Below are 12,028 nucleotides of genomic sequence, written 5' to 3' on the forward strand. Positions count from 1 at the left end.
GAAGTAACTAAATGCAAAGTCTCTTTTGTACGAAGGAGAGAGCGTAAATAACAGGAGTATCAGGAAAGGCTTGAGGAAAGAGGGGGCACCTGCGCTGTGAAGGAAGCTCGGGGTCCTGTATATTGCAGGTAAGTAGGGAGTGCCTTAAAGACTCGGGGAATTCTTTGTGCAAAGGCAAATAGGAACCAGATGTAGGTGGGTAACAGCTAATAGGTTAGTTTAAATGAAATAGGGAGTGCATGCAGCTTATAATAGGAAAATAGGTAAGAAAAGCAAGTGGGAGCCTGATTGTGAAAGGCTTTTAAACTTCAGGCTGAGAAGATTGTATGTCTGTTAACACCTGGGGATGTTCCCAACTCCAGGACAAGAGTATCGAAAGTTCAAGGTTCTCTATGGGTCTACATCACCCAAAACCAAAGCTTTTGAGTTCCCATCAGTGTGTTTGCCTTTTCTAATTAGCTAAAGAACACAGTTCAAAACACAGACCTATCATTTAATGGCGTAATAAAAAAAAAAAGGTCATACATAAATATTTCCCACATAAACATGGGACATACTCCCACAAATAAACAACACACGCACACTTTTCTTAGGGAAATTGGATGTAGGTAGGGAATGTTCATAGAGAGGCATATGTATATATATAGGGAACACAGCCAGAGCACATTCACAGCATTTGTGTTAAAAGAGGAAAGGTTTCTCTGGTTTTGCTTTTTCTTTGGTAAGTTGTCTGTGTAGTTCTTTAATAGCCTTGAGCAGAGAAGATTCATTATCCAGGAAGAAAGTACTTGTGCCAGGTACCAAGCTCTTTTGAACTCAGGGCAGTGTCATTTCTAGCTATCTTGTGCCTTTAAACGTAAGTCTATTTTAAAAATTTGTTCACTGAGGTTTGGGTCTCTGTCAGAGACCACATCCTAGTTTAGGACTATCAAGTCCATGTGGCTTCCTGTTTAATTTCTAGCAACTTAATTACATTGACTCATCATCTGAGTAGAGACTAATCTTGGAGCACTGGGCCACTGCCAAGTCATCTTGATTTACTTCCTGCCACTGGACTTGGATGACTCTGGAGGAGAGAGGGAGACTGATGACTTTGCACAGCTCTGCCTCTCTTAAATCCAGTTTACTTGCAAGTCAAGACATCACCCTTGTCATATCATTGGTCCTCTTCAAGAACGAAGGATGAACAACAATCTTGGTGCAAACTTCCAAAGCTTCTGAAATTCTCGGGTTACCCAGTTTCTGAAAGCCAAAACTCTTTTTCTCTCCCATACAAAAAAGTGGCAGGAGAAAAGGTGGGGAACAAACTTAAGCCCCAGTCAACTCTTGAGTTATTCTAGATAAAGGAATCAGTTTTGTGCCAGAGCAAGGCAAGAGGGCAAGGATGCAACACTGTGGACAGAAGGGAGAGATGTGGTTTGGGTGATGATACAATTAGTTGAATTTGGAGCTAGTCTGACCACCAGAATCCAAGAGTATATTAATTGCTGTCTTATTGTCAGGCCTGAGAAGTCTCTTAAGTGGTACTCAGTAGGGCTCTATGCTCAGCATTGCTGGATTAATTTTCAGAATCAAAATATAACAGGGAGAAGGAAACCTTGACTCTATGATGCCCAAACCCACTGTACAGAACTGACCTAGGCAAGAGCCTAGATGAATGGAGTCAGTGTCTCTTGGAGTTGGCCTTAGCTTGCTAGCTGTGACCCATACTGCTAGCAGTTGTAATTTTTCATTTCTAATGTTTCTGGCAGGAGATTGGGTCCAAGAGGGAAAACATGAAAGTACAGGTGGATACGGGAGTATTTCTGCTGCTTCTTTCCCTCAGTGGTGGGGAAAATCTGAGGCAAGTGGAAGTGATGGGTTGGGATCAGGGCCCCAGAAAGGAAAAGCCCTGGACTTTCCTACATGGCCAAATCTCTGGTGTTCACCTGAGGTTATAATCTCATCAACTCTCCTTTCATTGTGGCTACACCCAATCTCCCCTCAGTTGTCTTGCCTCCCTATGGCCCTGGGCCACTTCCCACCCTTGATGTAATTCTATTACCTCATGGACTACTTGGCCACTCCTAGATCCTTCCCAGTCTTTCTGAATATAAGGTCCATCTTGTCTCCATTAAGATGCTCAGATTCTTATAATCTAGCCATTGCTTACCCATGTTCAGACTCCTTAAGAGTCTGCCCAATATGATGGGTATTCTAATAAACCTTGTCTTTGGCTGAAAGAAGGCTTGGGTTGAATTCTTTCCGGCAGGACTCATATGTTGTGATTTTGGGGTCCCAGCACCTCTGAACCCCTAAACCGCATCAGAAGCTGGTGGCACAGGAATTTCTACCAATCAGTTTTAAGGGCGACATAGAGAAGGAAGCCTCTGATATATGGAGGAGTTTGGGAATAGGAAAGAACAGCCTCGTACTTGGGTGGTCAGGGTCATTAGAGTGAGTGCAGTGGAAGAGCCCAAAGAGTCTAAGATGGCAGGACAGCAGCATTGTTTGTGTTTGTATTTGGGTCTCTTCCTATTGGGTTATTAGAATTGTTATTGGAATTTTTATTTTTTATTTCCTTTTATTAGTTTTTATCATGGGAGGTGGGGAGTCAGGGTCATTGCTCTTAGTTAGGAGGTGACTGAGCTGCCTGAAAGCTGTCCCACGGGATGTGAACATTTATTAAAGGCCTCAAACATCCCTCAGATGAAAAGCCACAAAGAAAGCCAAGGCTTCCCAAGTAATTTGACTTGAGGAAGAGATTCTACTGATGCTACCTTTGTAAGCATGTAAGTCTCTCCCTCTCAATCACCTCTCAATAAACTCTCTAAATGTAGTTTAATCTGTAACTGACTTAGTTTACCTATGATGTCTGCTTAACTAGGTTTATTACCTTAGGGGATATATGAAATTATGATTCTTCTTAACTAAGTTTGTGCAACTCTTATGACATTGAGGGAAGCATGATATTATGAATCATTTCTTTAAAAATTTCTATAGCCTAGGGGTAGCTAAGTGGCACAGTGGATAGAGCTCTGGCCTTGTAGTATGGAGGACCTGAGTTCAAATCCAACCTCAGACACTTGAGACTTACTAGCTATGTGACCCTGGGTAAGTCATTTAACCCCGATTGCCTCAGGGAAAAAAAAATTTCTATAGCCTAAAAGAATGTATGAGATTGCAATATATAAAAGAATTACTTCTCTGTCACTCTGATACATTTTATATATAATGAAGCCTGGTTAGAATTCTAATCAGGAATCAGGGGTTATTTTTCTACCCCTCTGAACCTGTGCTTAAGCATAATAAAACCTAGGTTTTTATCTCTATAATTTCTGCATTGTGGTAGATCTATTTCAGCTCATACAGAGCATGCACTTTTGAAGAAGCAAAGAATGATGGGACCTGTATTCTGTTCCAGATTAGCACTGTTATCTGAATTGTACCAGCTGAACTTGCTTCTAGTTTCTGTCCCTAGAAAGGAGGGAGTGAGGGAATATGTATTTATTAAGCACCTACCACGTGCCAGGCCGTGTGTTAAGCACTTTACAAATATTTTCTCATTTCATCCTCACAACAACCCTGGGTAGGTGCTAATATCATCCCCATTTTATAGTTGAGTTAACTGAGAAGACAGAGGTTAAGAGATTTGCCTAATGTCCCTCAGGTAGGAAGTATCTGAGGCTAGATCTGAATTTAGGTCTTCTTGACTTCAGGCCCAAGCCCCACCTCAGTGCCTTGAGACAGTGAATTGTATCCCTAGAGAGAAATCAGTAATCCTTCTGTGACACAGTCAAAGAAGAATTCTCCTAACTCTAAATGCTATTTGTTTTGTGACTTCTTTTTGCAAGGCTGATTTTGTTTTCTAGGTGGGCCTTGAGTCCCAGTGAAAGAGAAAGAAAATGTTGATTGAGTGAAAAGAATACTGGACTTGTAGTTAGCAGGCCAGAGTCCTGGTCTTAGCACTGCCACTGACTAGCTATGTGACCTTGAGCAAGTCATTTAAACTGCCTGTGCCACAATTCTTTATCTGTTAAATGAAGAAGCTAGTCTAGATGACCTCCATGAAAATGGAAGAGCTTACATTGAAGGTCAGCACTTTTAAGATTTGCAAAGCATCTTCTTTGTAATCCTGTGAGGTAAATAGTGCAAGTTTTATCCTCATTTCTTCCAGATAAGTCTCCCAGAGGTGAAGTAATTTGTCCCTGGTCACACAGCTAAGGAAATATCAAAGCTGGGAATCAAACCCAGGTCTTCTACCTTGAGTTCTGTGATCTCTCTATTATGCCAGGCCACCTCTTGCTAGGGACAATGTAGACACCCTAAAAGAGGGTCAAACCTGGACCCCAACATACTAGGATCGTGTTTGGTAAAATTAGTGTTTTTGTCGCACAAAACATCCTAAAAAGCCATTGGCTAACTCTACGAAGGCCTAGTCACTAATGGCCTCCCTGAAGTCTTCCCCATAAGGAAATTAATATGAATTGGAACAGATGCATGATGAGGTCCCTTCTACTCTAGGACTCTAGGACTCCATGACTTGGATGAAAGCTCAGAGGGACTGCTTGCCTAATGTATGAATGGCATGAAGTTGAAATCAATAGTTAATATTGGATAATAGAATCAGGATCCCCAAAGAGCTGTACAGGGTGGAATAATGGGTTAACTAATCTGCTAACTCAAGTGTTTAAATGGTGTGTGTAGATGAAAGCAAGAGGAGGTGTAACTTGTGTGCTAAACATGAAGGGTCTAAGTCCCTTTAAGGATCTCTCTCTTCTCTGACTGAGTATCCTCCCCTTTCCCCTTACAAACTGGGAGCATCAGTATATGGTACTCTCTTTACAGTAGCCACCATATGCCTCTTTACAAGCGCTCAGGTTTACATTCTAAAGTGTCTAAACATAGAACAATTTTATTAATACAGTAAAGGACCCAAGGTAATACTGTGAAACATGGGGAGGGACTATATGGGCCCCTGGCGGGAGGTCAATACATCAGAAACAGGGAAAGGCTTTACTGTTACAAACGTATTTATAGCAGCAACTTTTGTAATGACAAAGAAGTGGAAACTAAAGGAGTGCCCATCAGTTTGGGAATGGCTAAATAGGTTATAGTATATACTTGGAATGGAATATTATCTCTCCACAAGAAATCATGGAAAAGATAGTTTCAGAGAAACCTGGGAAGACTTGTATGAATTGAATGAATTGAGCAGAACTAGAACAATTTCTGCAAAAACAACGGTGTAAGGACAAACAAGTTGGAGACTCTGAAGAACTCTGAACAATACAATGACCACCGTGATTAAGAGGACTAACGATGAAGTATGCAACCCACCTTTTGACAGAGAGGTGAGGGGCTCAGGGTGCAGAACGAAACATGTTTTTGGATATGGCCCATGTAGGAATTTGCTTTGTTTACTGTACATTTTTGATACAAGGATTTTGTTTTTGTTTTTATTCTTTTTCGCTGGAGTTAAGTGGAATAGAGAAAGGGAAAGTAGATATGTTATTCTGCCCCCCACACACACATATGCACAAACGCGTACAAAAAAAAAAAGGGAGAGGAGAAGGAAGGCCACAAGGAATCACAAACAAACAGGACAGCTTTCAAAGTTACATATTGAATTTAGTTTATGTTCAGAAAGAAATGCAAGCTCTAGATAATAGAGACTCAGTTTCATGTGCCAACATCCCCTCTCTTCCCCAATGTACATAGAAAGGCTCCTTTCATTTGATATTAAGTTCATAATAAAAACAAAGTAAAATTTTAAAAAGAAAGAAAGGGTTCTGGTAACTCTGTGGGCTCATGTTCAAGTCCTTTCTGTATCCTTACTGTGTAAATAAAACTCTTAAAGGTTTTGAAAAGCTGTAAGCCTGTGTACTTGGTTACCCTTGGGAAAGAGCCAGATATAGAAGTTTCCGGGTTCCACCCGGGTATGAGCAAGAGGCTAATGTAAAGGTGGAAATAAGGGGCAGTTGAAAAGGCTGATGAGCTAATCAGTCAATCAATAAGCATTTTATTAAGTGTCTGTTATGTGCCAGGCACCTTGCTCAGTGTTGGTGATACAAATACGAAGAATGAAATAATACATATTCCCAAATAGCTTGCATCCTTTTTTCCCTCTTTTTCAAAATTTATTTTTATTTTTTTAAACATTCATTTTGAAATTTTCAGTTCCAAATTCTTTCTTTCCTTCCTTCCTTCCTTTCCATCCACTGAAAACACAAGGATTATATTATACATGTAAAGTCATGTAAAACGTATTTCCATATTAGCCATGTTAAATAGGTTACATTCTGAGGAGAAATAAGTACATATGTAAATGTAGGCAGAATAAATATAAAGAGAATAAATACAAGGTAGTTAAATATAAAGGTTAAGAAGTGTGCACTCTGTCGAGGTGGAAGGAATGAGGCAGGGCTTCCACAGAAGGTGGAGTGTGAGCTGTGTCTTCAAGAAGAAAGGGATTCTGTGAGGCCAAAGTGCAGGAGGCTGTTCCAGGCATGGGAGACAAACCGTTGCGAAGGATCCTGGAGGGGAGATGCAGTGTCAGGTGTGAGGAACAGAAAAGATCAGTTTGGCTGGATTTGGGACTACAGAACAGGGAGTAATGTACCAGGAAGCTAGGAAGAGAGTTTGGGGACAGGCTGTGAAGGACTTTAAAGGCTCAACGGTGGGATTTATATTTATCCTAGAAGCAATAGAGATGCCTTGGAGCTAAGAAGCCAGAGTTACCAAAGGATTAACATTGTAGATTTAGCAACCACTAAAGAAGGTGGTTAAGGTTGAGGCTTAGAGAAAAGCAGTGCTCCAGGTGCAAAAATCAATGAAAAAGATGATAAAGTGTCCTGAGGTCAGTGACTGACAATGACAAAGATCTGAACAGAGTTACTCATCCCACCCAATGTCACTTATTAGACAAATCCTTGAGTTGGGGGGTTGGGGGAGGAGAAGAATCCTGGCCTGGGGCCAAATTGAGAGGAGAGCAAGCTGAGCTTAGTCTAAACCACCCCCACCTCCCAGTAAGCCCTGCTGGTACTAGGGTATCTGAGAAATATCAAGATCCCAAACCTAAGACAAGCAGGAAGACTAGTTTCTGGGCAAAGATTCAATAGGAGAAATCTGTATAAGATCAGGGAGCCAGAAAGCAGGAGATGCCAGGGAGTTAGCCATTTATCTTAGTCTAACTGATTTCCCAAAAGCTTTAACCTTTTTATTTGAGCTGCTTTTGTTTCCCACTGCCTCCCAACTCATCATGGGTGGGGTCTGCCAAGCCTCCTTCAGACTCAGCTGCATCCATCTGGCCGTGACCAGGGTGATCCAGGGGGTGATTCCAACTTCAGAGAAGAGGTTGTTGAGTGATGGTGGCAGAACAGTGGTCTGGAAATGGCAGTAGTGATCAAAGGGTATTGCAGCTCTGCTTCATCGCTGATACTTGGAGAGGGGTTGGGAGAAAAAAAGGACAAAACATGAAAAGATGAGTGCTAAGTTTTGGAGATAGTGACCCGGGATGTGGTTTTGGTTGATGTGCTGAGAGTAGATAGAAGGGATGTGATTAGATAGGATTGACGTAGAAGACTTGTTGTTCTGTTGTTTCAGTCATATCTGACTCTCTTTGTGACCCCATTTAGGTTTTTTTGGCAAAGATACTGGAGTGGTTTGCCATTTTCTTTTCATTTTATAGATGAGGAGGCTGAGGCAACAGGGTTAAATGACTTACCTAGGGTCACACAGCTAGTAAGTGTCTGAAGACAGATTTGAACTCAGGAAAATAGATCTTCCTGACTTCAGGACCATCACTGTATCTCCTGTGCCCCCTAGCTGCCCTAAGAATAGCATTTACCTCACCATTTGGTGAGTCAGAAAACCCATTTGGGGTTTTCTTGGCAAAGGTACTGGAGTGGTTTGCCATTTCTTTCTCCAGCTCATTTTACAGATGTGAAAACTGAGGCAAGCAGGGCTAAGTGGCTTGCTCAGGGTCATACAGCTACTAAGTGTCTGAGGTACCCACAAAGATGAGTCTTCCTGACTCCAGGCCTCTCCCCACTGTGCCACCTAGCTAATGTGCTTCCCTTTAAATCATGACTTTGAGTGAGTCTGTTACTAACCAGCTGTGTGACATTGAGCAAGTCATTTTCTGTTTCTGGGATTTGATTTCTTCAGCTATAAAATGAGAAACTTGTATGATCCCTAAGGTTCTCTTCTGGTACCAAAAATCTGTTGTTCTACACTACCACTTCCTGGAAATAAAGACAAGGATGTGATGGAATTGGCTTAAAAGGCTATGATGAATGGTTCCCATTTAGCTGGTTACAGTGTTTATCTGACTTGGCCAACCTATACCATTCCTTATTGTGGTCATAAAGGATGACAGCAAGCCAAGAGCTCCGAGGTCATGCTGAGACACTGAGCAAACACTCACAGGCTCACAGTCATGGGCTGTTCAGCTTGAAAGTAAGCTTGACCCATAGTGTTGCCAGGATTAGAAATCTGTCCTTGCTCCGCACCAAGAGCCTTTCAGGGGGGCTGTCAGAAAAAGGGAGCAGGACCCAGAGGAGCTCGGAGGAAATGATGCTATATGGACAGGCAGCTCAGCAGAGAAGACCTAGAATAGAGACAGCACATTAACTCCTCTGCTCATTAATCCATCAGGCAATGCTTATGTGTGTACATACTCTCTTTGCAAATCATTTGCTGTCTAAATTGGTTGATTTTCATTTACTAATATTTCATTAATCTTAATCATTCTCTCTCCAGCATCTGATGGATGGTGGAAGGAAACCACAAAAGGACTGTGGGGGTGGGGAGCTCTTATATCTATCTCCATGTGTGAGATAGAACAAAGAAAAATGGATATACAGTCAGACTTAATTCATGGAACTTCAGATCCAGAAGGGACGTAAGAGATAGATAGAGAGATAGAAAGATTTTTGTTGTTCAGTTGCTTTCAGTCATGTCCAACTCTTTGTGACCCCATTTGGGTTTTTTTTGGCAAAGATTCTGGTTTGCTATTTTCTTTTCATTTTATAGATGAGGAAACTGAGGCAACAGGGTTAAATGACTTACCTAGGGTCACACAGCTAGTAAGTGTCTGAAGACAGATTTGAACTCAGGAAAATGGATCTTCCTGACTTCAGGACCAGCACTCTATCTACTGTGCCCCGTAGCTGCCCGTCAGAATAGCACTTACCTCACAAAATTGTTGTGAGGCCCACCTGAGATAATGAATGTAAAGCTCTGTTTAAATATGGACAATCATTATTATTTTGACTTTGGATGTGAGGAAAGCAGTCCACTCAGTTGGTCTCAGAGGAATTCAGTGGGGAAGAGACAGTTTTTATGGGAAGCAGGACAGAGAACTAGGGGCTCTATCAAGTCTCGAGATGAGCGTTTCTCAAGTTTCATTATGCTTAGAGCATCATCTTGGCTGGATGCCATGGAGAGCTGGGGAGACTCATGAACACACATGTAAATGCACGTGTATGTTCCATAAAATTCACAGCACACCCAGCCAAAATTCAGAGCACCCTACTGTGCCGGGACATACTGAGAACCACTACTCAGAACTCACAGAAGATGCCATGACTGGCTGGGAAAAGACATTAGGCAGTGGAGTCAGCCCCGTCTTGTGACTAGAGACCTGTCCGTCTGCAGAACTGTAGAGTAAGGAAGAAATTCAGAGCAGGGTGTTTTGTTTGGCATTGAGCTGGATGAATACAGGGATATGAAATGTCTCCAAAATAAGTGACCTCTGGAGTATACTCCCTGGCCATAGCACTGATAGAGAGACTGATGCCCTCTCCATTCTTCAAGTCCCAAACTGTGAGTGTAGAGCAATGGTTCTCAAAGGACCCGGCATAGCCCAGTTGTTAGGCGTTCTGGGAATTCCATGGAACATATACTTATGGTGTTATGCACATGCAAGTCTCCTCACTTTCCAGCAGTGTGTGCCATGAGTGATTGCCGTCTGAAAACCACTGGCACAGGACAATGTCAGGATAACCCAGGAACCCAAGATAACTCCCAATAGGGAGTGATAATGAAATCACCATCATCTGGGAGCTGTTGTTTGTCGTTCCTTCTCAAAGGGGACTATGACATCAGGAAGGTGATGTCATGACTTACAAATGAATTGGATTTTAAGTGAGGAAGGGCTGTGCAAAGTCACCAGCTTCACTTTCTCCTCTGGAGCCATCTGGGTCCAGTGGCAAGATATAGATCAGGATGACTGAAGATGGCCCAGGATGCAGTGGGAGACTTTGGCCTTTTTAAGCTAAGGTCTTTCCCAGGTCTCAGTTTGACTGAGATAAATGAGGCAAAGAATGTCCTCTTTTACCTAGTCAAAAAAAAAAAATCAATCTGGGAGGGGAAGACCCTCAGGGTTTCTGGCCAAAACAGAAACAATTGTTGTTTACGTTCACTCTGAGACATCTGGGCCTAAACAATGACCAAATGGGCTTGGCCTGGGACCTGCTTTTAGCCAATCAAGGAGAGCTAGAGTGATTTGGATTTACTTTAAGGCATGGTCCTAAAGAAACACGTCTAGCAAGTTAACCGCAAGATATCTTGTGAGGTTTTAGAGATCAAAATTTATATTCCTTTGGGCAGGCACCTGCAGGTAAGGGTATGATTCCCTATGTGGACAGAGGGAAAGGAGGGAGGGGGAGAAAGAGGGAAGGAAGGAGGGAAGGAGGAAAGGAAGGAAGGAAAGAAGGAAGGAAAAACTGAAGGCAGAGGGAGGAGCCACACTAAGCTGATAGCCACAGAACAAAGAAGAGGAAAAGTGACTTCCAGCCACCTGTATGGAGGAGCCACACAAGAGAAGCCTAGAAGCCTAGCCAGGGCATGACTAGAAACAGCTGGATGATGGGGAGGGTTGCATACAGGCAAGTATCATTATTTTTCCATGAGGTGAGAATGAATATTATTTGTTTTCTTTGAATGTACTTAAATCTGTTAATTTCTTTAGAAAGTGATCTTCTTAACTTGCCAATATGACCATGTCATCTTCTGACCAATAAACTCTAGGCTCTCTATTACTTCCAAGATCAAATGAAAGATCTCCCCTTTGACTTTTTAAAACCTTTCATAACCTGGCTCTGTTCTACCTTTTGAAGCTTCTTACACTTTGCTCCCCACAATGTATTTTGCAATCCAGGGACACTGACCTCCTAGCTATTCTTTGGACAAAACACTCCATCTGGACATTTTTGCTGACTGTCCCCTTGCCCTCCTTATGTCCACCTCCTAGTTCCCCTGGCTCCCTTCAAGTTTCAGCTAAAATCGCACCTTCTGCAAAAAGCCTTTCTTGATCAGCCTCAATGCCTTCTCTCCGAGATTACCTCCAACTTACCCTGTTTAGATCTCGTTTGTACATAGGTGTTTGTATGTTGTCTCCCTCCCCCATCATTAGCTTGTCAACTTTTGAGAGCAAGGACTATGTTTTTGCCTTTGTATCCCAGTGCTTAGCACAGTTTGCCTGCTCAATAAATGATTTATAAGTGTTTCTTGACTGACTATAAGTCAGTAAGTCAAGAAACATTTAAGTTTACAGTCTAATGGAGGAGACAACATGCAAAAAGCTGTTTACACACAAGATACACATCGGATAAAATGGGGATGATCAAGAGAGGCACTGAGGGAGATGGGGAAAGGCTTCTTCCAGAGGACGAGATTTTAGCTGAGATTTAAAAGAAGCTGGGAGGGAGATGAAGAGGGAGAGCATTCCAGGCATAAGGGACAGCCAGGGCAAATGCCCAGAGTCCAGAGATGGATTGTCTTGTTTGAGAACAGCAAGGAGGCCAGTGCCACTACATCAAAGAGTATGTGGGAAGTAGGGGAAGTAAGAGTAAGAAGACTGAGGTTCTTTGAGCTCTCTGATAGCCATATATACAAGCAAAGGTGGTGACAGCATCCTGGATAGTATCTGATAGCAAAGTGCATACATTTTCTTGGGGGAGACAGGTCAGAAGAGTGAGCAGTAAGGGTGCACCGTGGGCTAGAAATAGGTCTAGTTTAGGGCCAAGCTTCAAATTCTGGCTAG

Source organism: Vombatus ursinus, unplaced genomic scaffold (assembly GCF_900497805.2).
Source record: "Vombatus ursinus unplaced genomic scaffold, bare-nosed wombat genome assembly UNPS02009205.1, whole genome shotgun sequence".
NCBI classification, from domain to species: domain Eukaryota; kingdom Metazoa; phylum Chordata; class Mammalia; order Diprotodontia; family Vombatidae; genus Vombatus; species Vombatus ursinus.